We start from the raw sequence: 19,433 nt of genomic DNA on the forward strand, positions 1-19,433 counted from the left end.
TTTCCAGACCTCAACAATGCCACCATCTGCCCTCATCTTCCTTCCTTCCGCTGCAGTTTTCCACCCCAGCACAATCTGTGCCCCTGCCAGTTCACAAACCAACATCTTTGTTCAAACCCGCTTTCATCAGACATTTGAACAAAGGTGCCAGGTTTTTCACAGGAATGGCTTGAGGCACAAGCATTTCAGCCTGTCTGCCAACTTTGCTAGGCAGGTGTTAACTTTTGAGAGTGAAAGGGAGAAAGAACGTTGGGAAGATGGACAGAAATATCCTAAAATGTGACCACAAGGTTTAGTCTAAAAATCTTTACTTGTATTTGGATCCTCTCTAGGTTTGGGAATGATCAGTTTGCAGCATCCCTCTGCAAACTGAGAAATGGACACATTTTCAGTAGAGAGGAGACAAAAAAAAAAAAAAAAAGATAGAAATTAGGTGTCTGGCACCTGGAAATGATATGGTATGATACAACACTGCATTCAGCTTCATATATAAGTGATAATTATAAGGTTGGAAAAGAGCTAATGAGAAAGTTAGACCTGGCACTGTCACTAGAACCAGGGACATCTGTGGAGAATCTGATGAGCCAAGTTGAAGTATGGCCACACCTACCTGGAAAACATCTTCAGGCACGCAAGGCAGATACCATGATACCTGTAATGTCTCCAAGCAACCACAGCCAGGGAATTTGCCATCCAAACAGAGGGTACACCCTCAAGTTCTGAGAAATCACACCCACTGTGGGCACATCTGGCACTGGTAAAACGTGCCCCTGTGTGTGAGAAGCAAACGGGTTGCTCAGGTGCAGAGAGCTGCATGCTCAGATGAAAGGCTGGATTAGAAGGGTGATGGTGGCACTCTGCTTGCAGACACTGTGGCACAATGGGCATGTTCTGGAGGATGATTTGGGCTTGTGAATATTTTGAAGAAAGAGGCTCTTCTATTTCCAGCTGGACACTTGTCATTAACTTTGTTTTCCAGTTTTGTTTGACTCTGAGGTTTTTAGCACTTTACTGAAAAGAGCATGGAGAGGATGGCAGCAGTGAATTGTGCTGGGTGCTCTGCAGACACAGTTGAAAGCTTCAATTTTCTCCTTGCTGTGTTGATGAATACATTGAATGCAGCACATCCAAGGTAGCTATGACAAACAGATTTTTGCCCTAACAATACACAAGGAATTTAGAACAGAATCCAAAGAACAAGCAGATTGTACACCATTCTTGTATCTTAGTCCTTATTATCTATTCACAATAGCTCTGTAATGCTGTTTTCAAGCAGACAAGTTTAATTAATTGTATCACCCCCCAATAAGTTATTGTTTGCAAAATACTTAGACTCAAGTCAGTGGCTGAAACCCAGAGGAACTTTAGGGCTTTGGTTTCATTTCAGTTTTCAACAAACTGATGGGTCCAGAAGCAGCTCCAGCCCTTTGTAGCAGTGCTAACAGCAAGTTTATACTCATCCTGGAACAGGAAGAGAGCATGGATAGAATTATTGTGGTGGCAAGCGAGTGCTGTGTGTGAGGAGTGAAGTCGTCTGAGCAAAGAAAATGCCATTGCAGAAAGTAAACAGAATAACGACCAAAGGGTGGCCCTGTGCCCTTACGGCTCTTCAGTGCCACCTGCCTTCAGTCCCAGCGCTGGTGGATGGCCAGTGCCATCTAGCAGGCAAACTGTTGTTTACAGTAGCGAACCCATGGGTAGAGCTGGGCAGAAAATCTCACATGAAAAGCAAAAAACTGCAATTCAAGGAACGAAGCAAAATATACAGAGCAGAGAATGCCAGTTTAGGGCTTATGTCTGAAAGCAAGGTTAAAGCAAGGGGTAACCAGCCTGCTTCTCAAGAATAGATAATGATTTACCTCTAAACATAAATTGAGACAAAGTTTCCTAGCAGAGGTTGGCACTCATTGTCTCTGCAGTGGAGTACTCCTGACAGCTCCACGAAAAATGCTGAGGGCCAGAATGTCAGTGTAGAACTGAGAGGGACATCGTGTAAGGCATTGCAATGACCCAGGAAACTGTGCTGGAATAGTATCAGAACAGCTGGGGATAGCTCATGAAATGAAAAAGTTATTTCACTGTCCCCTCCATAGAAATATTCCTCTACAGTCAGACATATGTGTCTGGGAAGTTTTGTCCAACAGACTCACAAGTGCCCATGGAGGAGATTCCAATTTTATGCTAAGATAGGTTTGGAAAATCTTTTCTCTCTTATCTGCAAGTGTGTTGTGCTTGAGTGTACATCCTCAGAAAAGTTCCTTCATCATTCACTGGATTAGTTGGGTTCCCTACTCTGCTACTTCTGCAGTCAGTGGATGATGCACAGAGCATTACATTATGACCTTTGTGTAATTATATCTTAATTTATCCTATCTGTTCCTGGTTTTACTAATGCAGAACTTGATAGAACACAAATTTGAGAAGTAATTTTTCTGCATCTGAAAAGGAAAAGAAAATATTTTTGGAAATAAATTTGGAAAAGCAAAATCAAGAAACAGTAAATGTAACCTGCATCTTTAGTATAAAAAATTGCCACAAAGGTCCCCATTTCAGAGCGAGTTTATGCTGTGGCTGGTCACAGGTTCCCTCAGCTCTGCACTGTTTTGCCTTGTGAGCATTCTGCTCAAACTCAGGAGCTTAGAACCCAATAACAAAAACAAACAAACAAACAAAAACCACAGCAGAAGGTAGCAGTTTGAAAATCTAGGCTAGTGGTTTAGTGCTTGTACAAGGTACTACTTTGTCCACTTCTGCCTCTGTTCATTCTGGCAGAAGTTTTCATTTCCTTGGAAGGGAAGAAACTTGCACTCTTTTTGTTGCTAGAAGCTGAAGCTTTTTGTGAGATGTTCTGGCATAGGCAGGGCTGAAGCAAGGGGTTTTGCAACTCTAATCAGATAAAAACACTCCTTCCATTATAACAAGATCTTTTATTTCTGTTGGCCTGTGAATTTCATTGCAAATATGTTCACTCTGTACCTATCTCCAAAACATCTGCATTAAACTGTGTCTACCCTGCTAGTTAATATAGTCTGTGCAACAGCATCACTCCACTGGGCTGTGGGAGGGTAATAAGAGTAAGAGAAACAAGTGGTGAACAAACTGAGCACGTGTGAGTGTTCAGAGTAAAGAGAGATTTGCTGAAAATAAGTCTCAAATAGATGTCAAAGATTAAAACAGAAAAGAAACATTTCTTCAGCCATGTATAAACTGGGAACAGGAAAAGAACTGGTGCTACTTTGAAGAGTGGACAAGGAAAAGATTAAAAATACTTTTGTACCCAAGATCTAAATCAAGTTTTGCCATAGTTTTTAAGAGAAACAGTGGATTTGAAACAGGGAGTAAAACCAACATGATTAGTTGGAAGGAGGGAAAGAAAATGGAAGTCATCACAATAAAGGTGAAAGCAAATCTAAAATACCTTAATATTTTCAAGTGAGGGAAACCATAATTTTCATCCCAGAACTCCAAAGAAACTAGTACAGATTGATAGCAACCATTTGAGATAAATCTTTGAGTTGGAGGTTGTTCTTGCATGATTTGGAAATAGTAGATATAATACTTTTATTTTTAAAAGGATTAGAAAGCTTTCTAAGAAGCCGCTGAGTTCATTGGTTTTGAAACCACCTCAGATTTTCAGAAGTATTGAAGAAAAATATATTTAACATGAATAATATATTTAAAAGATGAGAAGAGAAGGTAAATAGAATAAAATGCAACCACAATTCTGATTTTGCTGAGTGTCCTGGACACTTTATCTTTGCAGAAATACTTGATTGTCTAAGCAAGGGGAAATGCAGTTGATCTAATCTATATGGATTTTAGTCAAGCATTTGCTATGATGCCACATGGGAAGTTATTCATTAAGATGGAGAAGATGGGGATTAGTACAAGAGCAGTAAAATGTGTAAGAATTTGTACTGAAGGAGAGATGCCAATAGATTGCTATTGGCACAGAGATTTCTAGTAATTGGAGGTTGAACTTGTTTAATATTCACTCTAATGATCTATTGTCATTTAAGATGGAGAATGGCAAAGAAATGTTCTGATGAAAGAGTCAAGAGGCACCATCATTAACAGCATCAGAGTTTTGTGGCTGGTGAGCTGGAAGATGGTGAAAGTGATGGAAATTGGATGCAGTTCCATACAAAAACAAACATACATTTGGGATGCACTTAATAATTAACAATTGAAAATTAAGCATTTTCTTCAAGCTAATCTAATCCTGGGCTTCTTCTGCAGGCGCTGAAAAGAGGAAGATTCCCTGAGAGTGGAGGGCTATCCTGCCTCTTTTGGGTTCTTGATTTAGGATGAGAGGGACTGTTGTGTGCATATGTCAGTCTCTCTGTTAACTATGCAGAAGGATAAAGAAAAGTAGATTCTCTTTAAGGAAGAAAACTGACTGCAGTATTTAAAAAAGGAAACAAATCTCTATATTAGTTTGTCAGTGTATCCCTCTGAGCCATCAGTGCATGAGGCAGTGAGAGAAATAACAAATGTGATCCTAGACAAGATTCTTGCAGCACTGCTGACATTGCACAGGGCACTGCTGGACCATCCTGACTGCTGCAGGATCTTGTCACATGTGTTAACACAGGTATCAGTCTGTCAGGATGCTCCCTGTAATCATAACAGACTTGAGCTTTCCAACAAGAGGAGAGAGCTGAAAACTGTGCCCTACAGATACTGACCCTGGTGTGAGGCATGTCCAGTGCCTTGCTGCTGGTGGCTGGGAACTTCTGATGTGCCAGGATGTCTTCCAGTCTTATCTTTCTAATGTTACAGATAGGAAAGAGTTAACCATCAAGAACATGTGTATTGCTGGTCATGTTTTTGACCAGCTTTTTCATGGTCACGTTTTTGTGGAGGTTTTGTTTGTTTGTTTTTGTGGAGGGTTTTGTTTGTTTTGTTTTGTTTGGGTTTTTGTTTACATATAAGTACATATATGTGTGTGTACACACACCCATCCATAAATACATATTTAAGTGAAGTTTTCCTTCTATTCTTTATTGGGAAGCATAGAAATACAGAGGTATATTTTGTATTTTCTGTAATAACCCACAGAGCCAGCCAGTATTTGTTGACATGCTGCATTTCTGAGTATTTCTGGTGATGACTTTCAGGTCACAGAAATCTCTTCTTGTCCTCACATTCAGTAAAAATAGTAGGAAAGCCACCACCAAATTCAGCTGTACATGAAATCTTTTTGCTTTCTTCATGTGTATGTACTCAGAGAGGCAGTGTGTACAGTATGCATAAGTAATTAATGTTGCAAGCTGGAAGAATGAATTATTGTCAGATGGAGGTAAAGCATGCAATATGGTCAAGTAAGCAGTTCCAATAATAGCTGTGCTTATGGAAGCAAAATGAAATAGAGGGCAAACTCTACAGGTTGCCAGAGTGGTGTCAGTGTGGAGCTGTGTTGCCAGTTGGTGGCCAGGGGACAGCAGAAGGATTGGTTTTAGCTGAATGCTTTTAAGCTTACGTGTTACCACACGTAATGAGATTGCTTCTCAAGCAGTGGCACTTAAGCAAAGGGCAGACATAATTTTAGCTTGATTTAGTTGGTGGAGAACTAACTAAAAAGCACCTTTTCCTCTCTCCTAGCTTGGCATTTTCTCAGTGAGTGAGAACACGTTCTAGATGAACGTGAGCCATGTCCTGTTATTGCTGGGACAGCTGGATCAGGGTGACATGTGCCTCTCCACCTGGGAATTTAGCTGAAAAAAATGGAACTGTAGTAGAGCAACTGGGCAGTGCAAACTCCCCAAAAGCTGGCACTGCCCAGGGTAAAGTACAAACCCAGGGAGCACTCTGGTTTTGGACAGGTCACAGCAGTGTTTTTAATTACCATGGCAGAGAAGATAATCACAGGAACTACAAAAAGACTCTTTTCCATCCAAAGTGGACACCAGAATACTGGGCATGTTGTAACCCAGCTGAAGGCTGCTCTTTAAATCCAACAGCCATGCAAACACCACTCCTCATATTGTATGAGAGAAAGAAACTGCAGAGCCCTTGAATAGATGCACCCAGACATTGGTGTGCATCAGCTGAGTGTCAGGGGCCTCAGAACCTGTGCCACCCACTCAGGCACACACAGAACAGGCAGGCACACACTGACAGGGCAGAGTCCCCTGAGGCTTTGCTCCCTCCCCTGCCCACCTCTTCACAAACAGGCAGAGTTCAATTCCAGAGTGCCCAGCACACAAAGCAGATAAAGACTGGCATGGAAGAGCCCATGGGCAGATTGGCAGCCTCAGTAGTTACTGATATCAAAGGTCACTGAATGCTAAAAAATAAATATGTTACAGTGCCAGCAGGGCACTGGTGACCCAAGATAAAAGGTTCTCTAGCACCAGAGATACATTTTCATGTTTGTTACCCATATGAACTGTATTTACTGTGATTTTTCAATTGTTCATAAAAGTATACAGGGGGGAAGCATTTTGCTTAATGCTGGCAAGGGGATCTGCTTCAGAGGCCAGACCCTCTCACTGTAGTATACACTGTGCTGTGTTCATGGGTACATCTGAGCTGCCAAGCAAAGAAATTCACTGTTTGTAATACCTCTGACTCAGGGTTCTGATACTTCTCATTCTTTTTACTCTTCAAAAGTGTGGTTGGATTTTTCTGTCCTAAAAGCAGTTTTCCATTTGAGTCTGACTTCACTGGTGCTGGGCTAAGTCTAAAATTACTGCACTGAAGCCACTGGAATGATATGGGAGAAAGGGAGAGTGACTCCAGCCCACTGCCTAACATTGTTAAAGAAGGTTATAAACACCATTGGTCAGTTCATATTCATCTTCTGTGCTCAGTGCCAGCGGCAATGGAAAGGCTGGCCAGTCATTTCCCACCGTGTAATGCAAGGTGACTATAGTTCAGGGGACAAAGAACACGAGATTGGGGTTCTTTCAGGGACACACAGAGGGCTGGTTATGAATGTTTGGGACACTTTTCGTTTCATTGTTGGCTGTATCAGCACCAAGGGCTGAGTGGTGCTTTTTACAGATGTCCAATATTAGTTCAGAGGTTATGCATGGGAATGGGGAATGGGGAGCTCTCTGCTCACCAGCTCTCTGCTGCTCCCTCTTTTTAGTATTTGCATTGGTTTTTTTCTTTCTGTTTCTCTTGGAGGCAAAAATCTCCAGCAGTATTCTTGTTTTAGTTTAAGGACAATGCAAGTTAAAAGGCAACATATTAGAAACCCAGTTAAAGGTGGAATTCGTGGCGTTCTTCTTTTGCCCTTGGGCCAGTGCATCATTTACAGCAGCTTTTAGCCTGCTCTAACCAGTGATGGGTGACAGGATGGTGCAGGGACAAGCAACTGCAGATATCATTGACTGGGAACACAAAAGACACCAGAGTGGCCACCCACTACCACCCATATGGTGTTCACAGGCTAAGAGAGTTCCTAGCAGGACTCTGGGCTGAATCAGAGGAAAATATTTTCAACTTTTGCTTAAATTCTGGTGACAAATTCAATGTTCTAATCCATAATACTGACCCCACTCCTTGGTGTAACATTTGCTAAGTAACAGTCTACTTATCTAAAATGTGCACTGAAGATCAGCCTTGACACAGAGTAAAACAATAGACATCATCAGCATTATTTGCTGAAAAATATCTTGTCAGTAAAAATGTAGCATTTTTCAGTGGCTTTACAAACACTGGAAAAGGATGCAGAGCGAGAAATGTTGCACTCATAATTGTACAAATAAAGAAACAAAGGAGTAAATATTTGTTCCAAGTGCTCAGACAAACAAGAGCTGAAGGAAGATTCTGGTGTGATGAAGGACCAGAATTGTGTGGTTGTGAAACCAATGAACAACAGCAACCCTGCCCTTTGCATCCTACACAACAGACACGCTGCACTCGCTCTCCCAGAGGCTCCTGAAGGAAATCACTGCACCTTCATGCACAGCAGGTACTCACCCAGTCTTAGGGGCTGAATTAGGGGAGAGCTGGATACACAGGAGAAAAAGGACTGGAACAGATGGACCCTTCTGCAAGCTCTTTCCCTTCTCCTGGAGCCTTTAACAGCACATCTAACAAGTCTTGGGCTTTACTTTGAGATTTGGGAACTTGCACAGAGGCTGAGAAACAACCTGGCCTGCCTTGGGCCACAGGATTCCACATCGGAAACTGGTTGGAGCACAGGCACTTCTGCATCCCACTCCTCTGCTTAGATGAGCAGCCCACGCCTCTATAAATCACCCAGAGGCACTCAAGTTACTGCAGCTTTGTGTGTGTGCAGTAAATCACAGAGCTGGGCTGAGGGAGACCCATCTGCCTGCTGGCTGCCAGGGCACTGAGCAGGGCTGATGCTGCTGTGCTGACTGAGCTGCCACCATGCCCTTGCTGGTTTAGAACAGGGCTGGAGTGTTGTGGTACAACACAGAGTTGCTTTTTCCTTGTCTATTCTTAAACATGCATTCCAGCCATCTTTCCATCTGTTATGAAACACTCAGGATAAGATCACTGAGGAACCTGTAGCAAGACAACTCTGACAATTTCTGGACGCTGCAGATCTTTTGGCACTTATCTCTTCAATTACTGTCTTGAATATGCAATAGAAACTACATTTTCCCACTCCTCTGTAGTTACTACACTCTCCTCGGTGGGTGTTCCCAGCCCCTGAAACTGCTGTCTGTTCCATTATCAAACATTCTGATGTGCTGCTGACTGCTCTGTTCTTTATCCTCTCAGCCCTTTCTGACCCCCTTGGTTCTCTATGGGGCAGCCAAGGAGGTGGCTTCAGTAAAGAGTGAGCCCCTGTTTCTGACAGTTTGCTGCCTGAGCAAATCAAGTGCAACCTCTCCCAAGAAATTGATCTCACTAAGTGTCTCCACTTGTATTGGAACTGAGAATATTGTTTTATTCTCTGTAACCACAAATGCTTTGAGACTTGCCTAATTGAGATGCTACAGCTCCTTTTCTGCAGGGATTTTAGCAATGGAAATCACCAGAGGCAATCTTGACTTAAGGCAGGCATGTTTTCTCTCTCCTTCGGAAATTACTTTATCCAAAAGGGGCCAGATTTTTTTGGCTTTCAGGAAGTGAAGGCAAGAGCAGTGAGAGAGATCTCAGTGACACAGTGAGGAATTTGCTTGTTTTGTTACTGTCATGGCATGGCTGGATTTTTATTAGTTGCAATGTCTTGCCTGGCTCTGCATACAACAAAGTATGAGTAGTATGGGACAAAAATGCTTCTGAGGCACTGGAGCATAATTATAAGATGCTTATGGTCATCTTATAACTACAATAAACATAGTTCATCTATTATTTAACTTTATCTTTTGTTTTTCTGCTCAAACAGCAAGAATGAACCAAAATAGAGCAGGAAAACATACTTTTTAAGACAAGCCAATAAACTGTTAAAAATGTGTGTGTTTATATTGATGTTGCTGCTCTTTCTGCTTTAAACAACTGGCTACATTTTGTTCTTAATTATGAATTAAAGGATTTGTATGCACATGTCTAGGTTGGAGACCCCCAAGTGATTCTGAGATGAGGGTGATCTGAGGTTTTTCAGCCAGTTGAATTGGAATTACTTACCACTTGAACAGCATCTGCAACAGTGTAAGGCACGGAAGCAATTTTTCTTTTGTAAGAAGATGAAAAAGAAATAAAGAAGGAGTCAAAGAGTAAGCAGGCTGAATGGGCCATTAGCACCAAACTCTAAAGATGTAGAAGTCAAATAGGATAGAAAAGCCCCATAAATTTTTACAACTCCTCAGAGAAAAACACTGTGATTATTAAAACATGAAACCTTGCTTTTCTAAAATGCTTAAAAGATTAATATAGAAATGTCATACTGTGGCTGCTGGAGGGATTATCCTTAATGGGAATGTTAGAAGTTATTTTAATGTAAAGCAAACATAGCCACCAAAGAAAGATCAAAAGTGGAACAAATTCAAGGCTCTTAGTTTCAGGAAAATGAAGTTTGTCAAGAAACTATTTCTACTCTGTTAATTAGAATGAGTAAATTCTTCATAAATACTGTATATATATGACATAGAAAGTGATGACCTCATCTAATTAGTCATTACCTAATCCAATCACTAGCACAAGAGCAAGTCTTAGGTCTCTTTTATGAAAAATTTTGTTCCCTTTTTGGCTTGAGAAAAAGTATATTTTTGCTAGTGCACATTTTTGTGAGGTCATGTGCATGTACCCAAATAGCTTTGATGATAATCCACATCCATGGGCAGGGAAGGTTGGTCACATGGCACAGTGAGCTCCCAGAGTTTGTGGTCTTTTCCATGCAAGAGCAAATTCAGTGACTTTTTGTTTTCTTTTCAATCTAACATTATTACTTTTTTAAAAAATTAAACTGACCACAGAACAACACACTGCTTTGGTCTCTATGTAAGCCTCTGAAGTCCAAATAAAAACTACAGTGTTGCTAATTTAGAGCAAAAAAAATGTCATGTTTTCTTTGCTGTTCAGCACAGCACTTAATTTGCTGTCTGTCCTAGTTTGGGGAATGCTGCCATCAAACACCTGATTCCTTTAGATCCAGTTAGCAGTGCCAGACTATCAATTCCAGGAGCAGTAATTGCTTTACAAATTGTGCCACCATCGACTTGTTTTTTCCTCCAACACGAGGCACAAAACCACACTAGAGCACGCAGCAGTGCTCACACATTGCTGTCCTTGTTCCCCTGTAAAAGGGTTGGACTTGCAGAACACAGTTTCTTTTAACAGTTATTTCTAAAAAGATCCATCATGCCAGTACTCAGCCCCAGCCTGCTGGCTTTGCTAAAAAACTTTCCCAGAAAGTAAGAAAGTGCTAAATCATTCTGTGCAGTGTGAAAATTCACTTGTTCAAACGTTTAGTGTCATATATGACAGCAAGGTTTTACTGGGTGATAACAATTATTTTTTTCAATAATTGCCAATATTAATAGGGAAGTTTTTACAAAAATAACCCTGCTGTCTCTTTCCCTTATCTCATCCTGGACATAGAAATAAATATCACAGAAATTAATGTTATTTTTTTTACTTGCTTGCAGCCCTGCAAGCAGCCAGCCTTCATTTTGCTGTTCAGACAAGGTACCACCACCATGTGCAGGTGACCAATTACCAGTTAACAGAAATTTTGCTTCAAGCTGGAATCTGTTTTTTAAGAGCTCTGCAAGCACCAGAGAGCCCTGACAGGAAGGTGCTGCAGTGCCTGAGGTGTGCCGAGGACTCAGAGCATGGGAGGAAGGTCTTAGTTAAAATACAAGAATTTATTTAAATGTCAGGATTTACCAAACTCCTAGCAGTTTTTGTTGAAGATTCTAAAATGTGTCCCAGATATCAGTTGTAGACCTGTTGAAACAGGAGTCAGAATTTACAGAACCAAATATTTCATTTATAACATAAGACAAATTTATATTAGTTATACACCAGAATTGTACCTAGCAACTCCTCTTAGAATTATTTTCACTTTCTTGCAATTCTTTTTAAAATATGAGAGTGTAGTTGGTATCTAGCAACTTTTCTCCAGATAGTCTCAGGAAATGTGCTGTTAAGATAAAATGAAAATGCCAGAACTTCCTAATGTACACTCACTTTAAGCTACCAAATCCATGAGTATTTTCCTCACCAATCTGGTGCCACAATGACAAAAGCAATCCATCTATTTTTTGTTATGAGCCAGAGGCTACAAAGCACATCATACAGATGGAGTGGCTGTGACAAAACACTGAAGCTGCATTGAGCAAGTGTGCACCATCCTAAAACACAGGGCTGTAATTCTTGCTTCCCTGGTGTCCCTTTAATTTGCAGTCATGTAGAATAGCAGAAGAAAAACAATTAGCATGTTCTACTCCCTCATTAAAATATGATTACTTGATGATGATGATGATGGTATGAATTGCAGGGTAAGAGCCATTGCACAGGAGCTCAGGATTTGCAGCCTTGCCTTGCAGAGACAGTGCTCAATGTCAAATGCACAGCTACAGTAGCAGGTTGGACAGAGAACTTGGTTTACAGGGTTATGGGTTCCTACCTGTGAACAACTTCCTTCTTCAGTTGCATTCAGTGTTCAGTACTCATTAACTTCCTGCCTTCTCTCACCCCACACTGTTTCCAAAAGCACCCATTGCACTCCTTTTCTTGACTGACTTGCTAGCTGGGCACTGGGCTGACAGAGCTGAATGAAGGCATTTTCTGGTTCCAAGGTGCCAAATGCAGTTGACAATGCAGGGATCCTGTGCTGCCCCACTAATGAGCTGCAGGCCTGATGGAGAGGGTGGGCATGGAGGGGACAGGACAGGGCTGCAGTTTGTTCAGAAAGAATCATAATTCTGTTCAAGTCAGTTCTAGCAGGGGCAGCCACAGAGTCTGTTCCACTCTCTTACCTGCTTAAACCTTGCCCAACCTGCTGACACTGCCAGAAAGATGAAGTGCCCTCTGTCCGTGGTTTGGTTTTTTTTATGTGAACAGGAACTTGGTGGATTTCATGTCATTTCATGCAGCAACTCCAAATCTGTGGATTGAAAACTTCCAGTCACTTCCAAATGGAACATTTCAATGTTTAATGTGTGCAAACACCCTGTGTGTATGATGGTACCTGTGTATTGTATCTGGCACCCATTTCTGCATTCTGCCTCAACACCCATGGCACTGAATCTTCTTGAAACTGGACCATGATACACTGAGTGTGTCATTTTATAATGAGCTATCACCCTAATAATGTTGGTTGTTTTTTTTTTTTCTGGTGTCTTCTGATTTTCTTAGTTCTTAGCTTGACACCCAAGACCTGGGTGTGCAGATGCCACTTAATATCAAAAAGGGGGCTACTGTATCCATTTATTATGCAGAAACTCAGGAACTTGGATACAGAAGTAAAATAAGGTGTTGAACAGGATGGGATTCCTGCTAGTCCAGAACTGACAGCCAAAGCAAGGATATGAAAAGAATAACAAAAAACTGGGCCCTGAAATTTCCAGTTTAATTTGTGAATTGTGCAGACCTCAGCCACATGTATCCTTTGTGTGTGACAACTTTGCACTTGGAAAAATGACTTCTCCATAAAAGAGTTTCATTCTGCAAGTATAGGCAAGTGGCAGTGTATTGGTGTGGGAGGGAGAGGGATGCAGCAGGACACCATTGGGGATTGATCTGACAATGGCAACAAAATGGGAGTCACTTGTACAGTGCTCTGTCAATCCATGAGGTAGATAGTCATTAGGAACCAGACTGGACCTGAAGGACTATTTTAAAGAAATTAAATTGGATGAAATTTCCCAGCAATTGTGTACACCCCACATACCACCTGCTGGAACTGGACCTCATGGATTTGCCATTGCTGCTTTAGAAACACGCATGGCTGTGCTCTGGCTGCTTGACATGCAAAAACTGGTGCAGGGTGTACTGTAATTGTGGGAAGAGGATTTATTCCACCAGCAGGATTTGTGCACAACACACAGTTAGTGTCTGGTGATCAGAGTATTCACTAGCAGAGTGCATGCAGCGAGAATGAAATGCATCTTACAGCCATCCCTTTATATTAAAGCTGTAGCACACTGTGTTTGGATGCAAGCCCAGGCACGGTTCTGTGTAAGATCTTGTTTACCCTTTCATCCTGAGGTTCCTGCAAACTGCTGCTTTCTCACTTTCCTCTCGTTTTCAGTTTTACATGGGGATGGTGAGGCAGGTTTCTGAAAACACAGTGGCAAATCAGTGACCTCACAGTGTGCTGTAAATGCCAGGAACCCTGTGGAGAATACAAACACAATTAACCATGTAAAGTGAAATATAAGAGAGGAACCTGCATGCAGATATACAGCAAGGGAGTTGGCAAGCTGTAAAATAGGGACTTGGGAAAAGTCATGAAAAGGGAGAAATTCCTCATTTTCTTGCTCACATCTTTTCATCAAGAAGCAGATTGGCATGGTTAGGATGCAGAATAGCACAAAGGGCTGGAAAATGATGGCAGCAGCTTCCAGGCTGCTCCCAGGCCCCAGTGCAGAATGCCTTGCCAGGCAGTGCAAGAGGGCAGCTCAGCACCCCAAAGCACAGCACAGCTCAGCTCAATATTAGCACAGCACAGCTCAGCTCAGTTCAGTGTTAGCACAGCACAGCTCAGCTCAATATTAGCACAGCACAGCTCAGCACAGCCCAGCACAGCCCAGCACAGCCTAGCACAGCACAGCACAGCTCAGCTCAATATTAGCACAGCACAGCCCAGCACAGCCCAGCACAGCCCAGCACAGCTCAGGACAGCACAGCCCAGCACAGCCTAGCACAGCACAGCACAGCACAGCCCAGCACAGCCCAGCACAGCACAGCTCAGCTCAATATTAGCACAGCACAGCCCAGAACAGCCCAGCACAGCACAGCACAGCTCAGGACAGCACAGCCCAGCACAGCCCAGCACAGCTCAGGACAGCACAGCACACACAGCACGGCACAGCACAGCACGGCTCAGCCCAGCACAGCAGTCTCCTGACATCTTGTGGCTTGGCCGCAGAGCACAGCCATCCCTTCCCCCACGTCCCCAGGCACGGTGTCAGCTGGGGCTGACCTTGGCATTAGCGGCAGCGCTGGAGAGCCGGATATATCCCTGCATTCCTCGCACAAATACAGGGCCGCTGCTCTTCCCTCCTGGGCCAGAATGAAGGAGGTGCGTGAGACTGTTTTCCCCAGCACTTGTGCATGAGGTTTACTCAGATTTACACCAAAGAGGCACCTAAATTTGCATCTAACACAGATGAAGTCTACCTAAACTGGATCCCAGATTCTTTATCTGTCATTAACTGGTGAAACAAAACCCAGATCTGAACATCCCGGTTTTGGTACAATCTCCCCAGCTCCACCAGCTCACTGATGCAATCAGGTCTGCTGATCAGAATTGTTCATTTCTTTTGGTTGCAGTGACCCAGCTTCAATGCCAGTCATGCATGGTCTCTTGAGGGAAGGATAGGAATTTTAAGTATTTAATAAGGTGCATTTATTTTTAGATACTGATTACATTTTTTAAAAAGCGTGGGTATCCAGAATGTTAGATTTATACACATAGAGAAACCCACACAATGCAGTCCCAGTCTCCATTGTCTAAAAATATAGCTGGCTCTGGAAATATTAATGGTAAAGTCTTTTGTCTCCTCTAAGGAACTGAGACTGACTGGTATTTGCCAAAGTTACTCAGTTTTAGAACTGGCAAAATGATGAATACTCTGAATTGTGTAAGCACAGAAATCAAGTAATTTTCCTGGTGTTGGTCCCAATGAATCTCCTCTGGGTTACTCATTACACCAGGCTCTTACTCTGGGCTTGGTTTGCAGTGGGAGGGCAGAGGACAGCCAGAGCTGGGGCTGGAGCTTTTGAACACCATGGCTGGGACTGGTGAAAGCTCAGGCTGGAGTTATAGAGCTGTTAAGTGATGAGGAAGGAGGAGGAAATTAACTTCTCAGCTATTTTTTGCAAGTGTATTTCACACATTTTATTGTACAGATTGGCAAAATATGGTGCTGAGGGAAAGACACACAGCCGGTACTGACCATTGGTTCCTGGCAGCCCTTCCCCACCCTGCTCCCTTCCCTCCTCTAGGAACCATGGTTCAAAGAGGGAAAGAAATGACATGAAAAAGGGAGAGAGGGCTCACCCTGATGTGGAGCCCTGGGGGAAACCTGTGGCCAGCATTAGGACTTGAGAAAGTTTATCAGCACTTTCCAAGATGCTTTGCAGGAAATCCATGGAGAAGGTAACATGGTCAGTTGGTAAGAGCTCATCCCCATTCCCATTCTCCTCCATTCTTTTACAGTTTGGAAGTTAACCTCTGGGGACACCCTCGTGCAGAGGTGGCAGCAGAAGGAGACAGAGCAGTGTGGCTGGGAAGCACTGAGAGAAGCTGAAATTTCCTCTTCCCTCATGTCTGTGGGATTTCCAGCACATCTGCATTGCTGGGAGGTAGGAACAGCTGTTTGGGTTCCACTGCAGCCTCCCCTTCACCATTTGGATACACACAATTCCAGCAAGGGCTCTTATGGGAAAGCCAAAGAGTTAAAAAAGCTTCAGCTTGCCAGTTTGAGTTTGAAAAAGTGTGGAATGGAGGAAGTGGCACTAACACAAGAGGTTTCTCCCAATTCTCTCTATTATTCAATGTACTTAAAGCTTGTAATTTAAGAAAGATCCAAAGGAGTAAACATTCACACACTTCATACAATGCCTTTGAATGTGTCACAGTCTTGGCTGAAAACAGAAACTGAGCTAATGGGCAGATGCTGGGCTCTGTGATGAAAGTTGCACTAAGGTTTTATAGGATAAATTGCCCCTGACTTCATGTTACCCACATGACAATTATGGTTACTGCAGCAGTGACAGCAGGACAGACAGACCATGTCCAGTTCAGCTCTATCAGTCCCTTTGTAAAAGGCTGCTGCAAGTAGACAATTGGCTATTTGTGGCCTCTCTCAAGAGAACTTATAAACTGAAAGTGATACCAAGTGTTATACAAGGGGGACACAATGCAGAAAAATTGAAGGAATTAAAATTATTTTTAAAAATACCTACTAAAAAAATGTAATTATATGAAAATGTGTGTGTATTCACACATCCACATGCATAGCCACACATATGTGAAAGCATGTTTCATTGAAATTTCCAAAGAAATTACATTTTTGAAAATATATATTCAATGTTCCATTGCTGCAAACCAAAGTCATCTGTTTATCTTGACAGCTACAGAGGGTGAAGGCAGCTGCAATTTGAGCCTCTCTGCACTGGCCAGCTGGTAGCTTAGAGCCAGCAAACCAGGGGGAGGTGAATTATCCCCACTGGCTGGGCTTAGAAGTGCTCACTGTACAGGACAGCTCTGGAATTCTGAGGGTTATGATTCTCCTAGGAACTGTTGGGCTAATATTGTTTTCTATTTTCTTAAGGCCAAATGGTGCCTGGAAGCTCAGCATCAGGCAACATCCAGCATCATACACTGGCTCAGGGCCACCAGTACAGAAACAAAAGCATCACTTGCTTTTTCCATGCTTGCCATTTGTTTGTCTCAGTTGTTTTTGAATCACTGTAACTGTCAGGTTGCTGCACGTGGGATTCACTTACAAACACCAGGAGTATGGGATCACTGCTAGAAACTAGAAACACCAAGCAGATCAGGTCCAGCTCCTCAGAGTGTCTTTGGAGGATGCCCTACTCCTGATGTGTATCTGGGAGACAGAAGTGTTACCTTGCCTCAGCAGCTGCCTCTGCAGGGCTGGCACAGTGCTGTGGACAAGGGGCTTATTTGAATGGGCAGCAAGAAGAAAGAGAAGGAAGGGGAGGATGTGATTTATATCCATTTCATATTTTCAGTGACAAAATGCTGCAAATAAGCTGGTTACAGCTGGATTTCTTGGGTGAGCCCAAAGCCCAGTGTGTGTGTGTGGCTCCCAGATCACCCCATGTGACACCTGGGGGTGGGAGCCCTCACATCAGCACACACTTACAGCAACATGCAGCCTGTTTGTCACCACTCTGAATTGGCTGGAGTGCTTTCTTTATTCATCCTTTTTCTGCACACAGGTTTTGTGATTTCCAAATCACAATGTAAAATCTCTTAACAAGCCATGTGGAAAAGCAATGTTGAATATATAAGCATGCAATGTGTCTGGAAGCATTGCCATATTTTTCTCTGAAGAATTTGTTTAGGTTACATAAAATAAATAGACAGGAACCCTTGGGCTTTCATTTGGTGGTTCTCCCTCTGTTCTGCTTGGCTTCTCAGCTTTCAATAGATCCCAAGGTCAGGCTGTTATTTGTTGCTAGGCCAAAGTGGCAACCTCCCACCCTAACAATGCTGCTATCTTCATATCATCTGAGCTATGGGGCCACATTGTGATGCTTTGGTAGTGTTGCTAGGGAGGTTGCTAGGTTAGACTGATGTCACTATGTGGGTTATAAATTGCCTTTACCCTGCTGGCCTTAACTTGGCCCCTAACACAATGATCTAGTAGATGGCATCAAAGTGCTCAGAAGAGACATTGGAGCAACATCTTCAGATCCTGAACTTGGCAGCAAACACATGTTGGAGCCATTCAGTAATCTAGAGATTACTGAATCTAGAGAAGAATTTAAATCTAGAGAAGAAACTAAACAGTTGTATGAAATGCATTCCTTCATGTCCAGAAATTAACAACATTCATGCAAAATACCCAGTTTCTACCCACATGCATGTGCTAAACCCAGGGCTTTACGTTAATGCAGGCTGTGTGCCATCTACATTACCCCCTGTTATGAAGAGGAAAGAAGTTTTATGATGGCAAATGTGAGACCTGAGGAAACAAGGTAAGGGAACTGAGGATTTCCCAGCTTTGAGTACTGTTTGTCACAATTGCAGCTCTACTAAAATGTGCCACCAATGCCTTTAATACCAGGAAAATACCATTTCACATTGTCAGGTTACTTACATGTTCCTAGTTTGTGACCTCAATGGATGTTTTAATCTTGCTTGTTACAAAAAATAAGAATAGCTGAAGAATAATTTTAATTTATTTTTCAACATATTAACATATCAAATTTTAAAATTCCGTGTTCTGCAGAATATAGGTGTGTGTGTGTGCTCACGTGTGTACTCATGTGTGCATTTCATTTGTTTTGAAAAGGAATAAATAAAATTAGATAAACATGCATGCCCTTCAGAGCTGTTCCGCTTTAATAAGTAAATACATAATTAGACAGGCTTTTCTTTATGCATGATGTCTTGATATGCAAGGCTTTAACTGCACACCTCTCATCAGCCTTAATGAAATTTATGTGGCTAAATCCCCATGCATTGTGTTGAATATACACCTTAGTATATTTGTAATTAATTTTTAAAGACTGCAGACCAGAGCACAGCTCCTACAGTGCCGTGTGCATCCATAGGGTGTATACATATTTATAAATGTTTTAAAAATGCATATTATATTTCACCCACAGAGCATAACATCTCTGCTGGCTGGAAACATGTATTAAGAAGGTTACAAAAATCCAGAGGAAATGTCTTTGAAAAATAGTTAATACACATGGGCTACAGCTGCCTTTTAAAGATTAATTTCTTGGCCATTTACAATGTGGTTTTTATTATCAAAAGCCAATGGACCATATTACCAAAATCTTGCTTTGTAAATTCCTTTTGTGCTTCTTGGGCCTGTTCTGTTCCAGAGAATTTGGTCCTTTCCTTGGCAGACTGACACTGTTGTTGACTCAGACCTGGGCCTGGGGTGCCCCAGCTTAGGGCATGTCCTGCTTGGTGTCACTGGAGGAAGCAGCACTCCTTGTGTGTGCCCTGAACAGTTAAGGGGAGGAAAAAGATGGAGATCTGAGTCTTTGTTTAAAATGTGGTTTGCAAGGCTGCAAACATAACTTTGCAGAGTCATACACATGGGTGTAGATATTTGCATGCATTAAATATGTGGAAGAGTTTAGAGAGCTGGAATCATACTTTTAAAAATGTGGTCTTATTGAAG

The 19,433-nt window shown here is 42.3% G+C and overlaps 2 long non-coding RNA genes across 2 annotated transcripts in view; one reads left to right on the forward strand and one right to left on the reverse strand.

The window, feature by feature from the left end:
* The window catches only part of LOC134427215 (uncharacterized), a 38,686-nt gene extending 20,424 nt beyond the window's left edge, over positions 1 to 18,262 (forward strand). The window contains exons 2-3 of the long non-coding RNA XR_010030121.1: positions 15,758 to 15,903; positions 18,190 to 18,262. This is a non-coding gene — a long non-coding RNA (uncharacterized LOC134427215). The remainder of the gene's footprint in view (positions 1 to 15,757; positions 15,904 to 18,189) is intronic.
* On the reverse strand, positions 11,138 to 13,965 carry LOC134427497 (uncharacterized). Its single transcript, XR_010030191.1, has 3 exons — positions 13,568 to 13,965; positions 11,999 to 12,478; positions 11,138 to 11,316 (listed from the first exon to the last, which is right to left on the reverse strand). It is a non-coding gene; the product is annotated as an uncharacterized LOC134427497 (long non-coding RNA).
* Positions 18,263 to 19,433: the final 1,171 nt, after the last annotated feature.

This window comes from Melospiza melodia, chromosome 20, assembly GCF_035770615.1.
Source record: "Melospiza melodia melodia isolate bMelMel2 chromosome 20, bMelMel2.pri, whole genome shotgun sequence".
NCBI lineage: Eukaryota > Metazoa > Chordata > Aves > Passeriformes > Passerellidae > Melospiza > Melospiza melodia.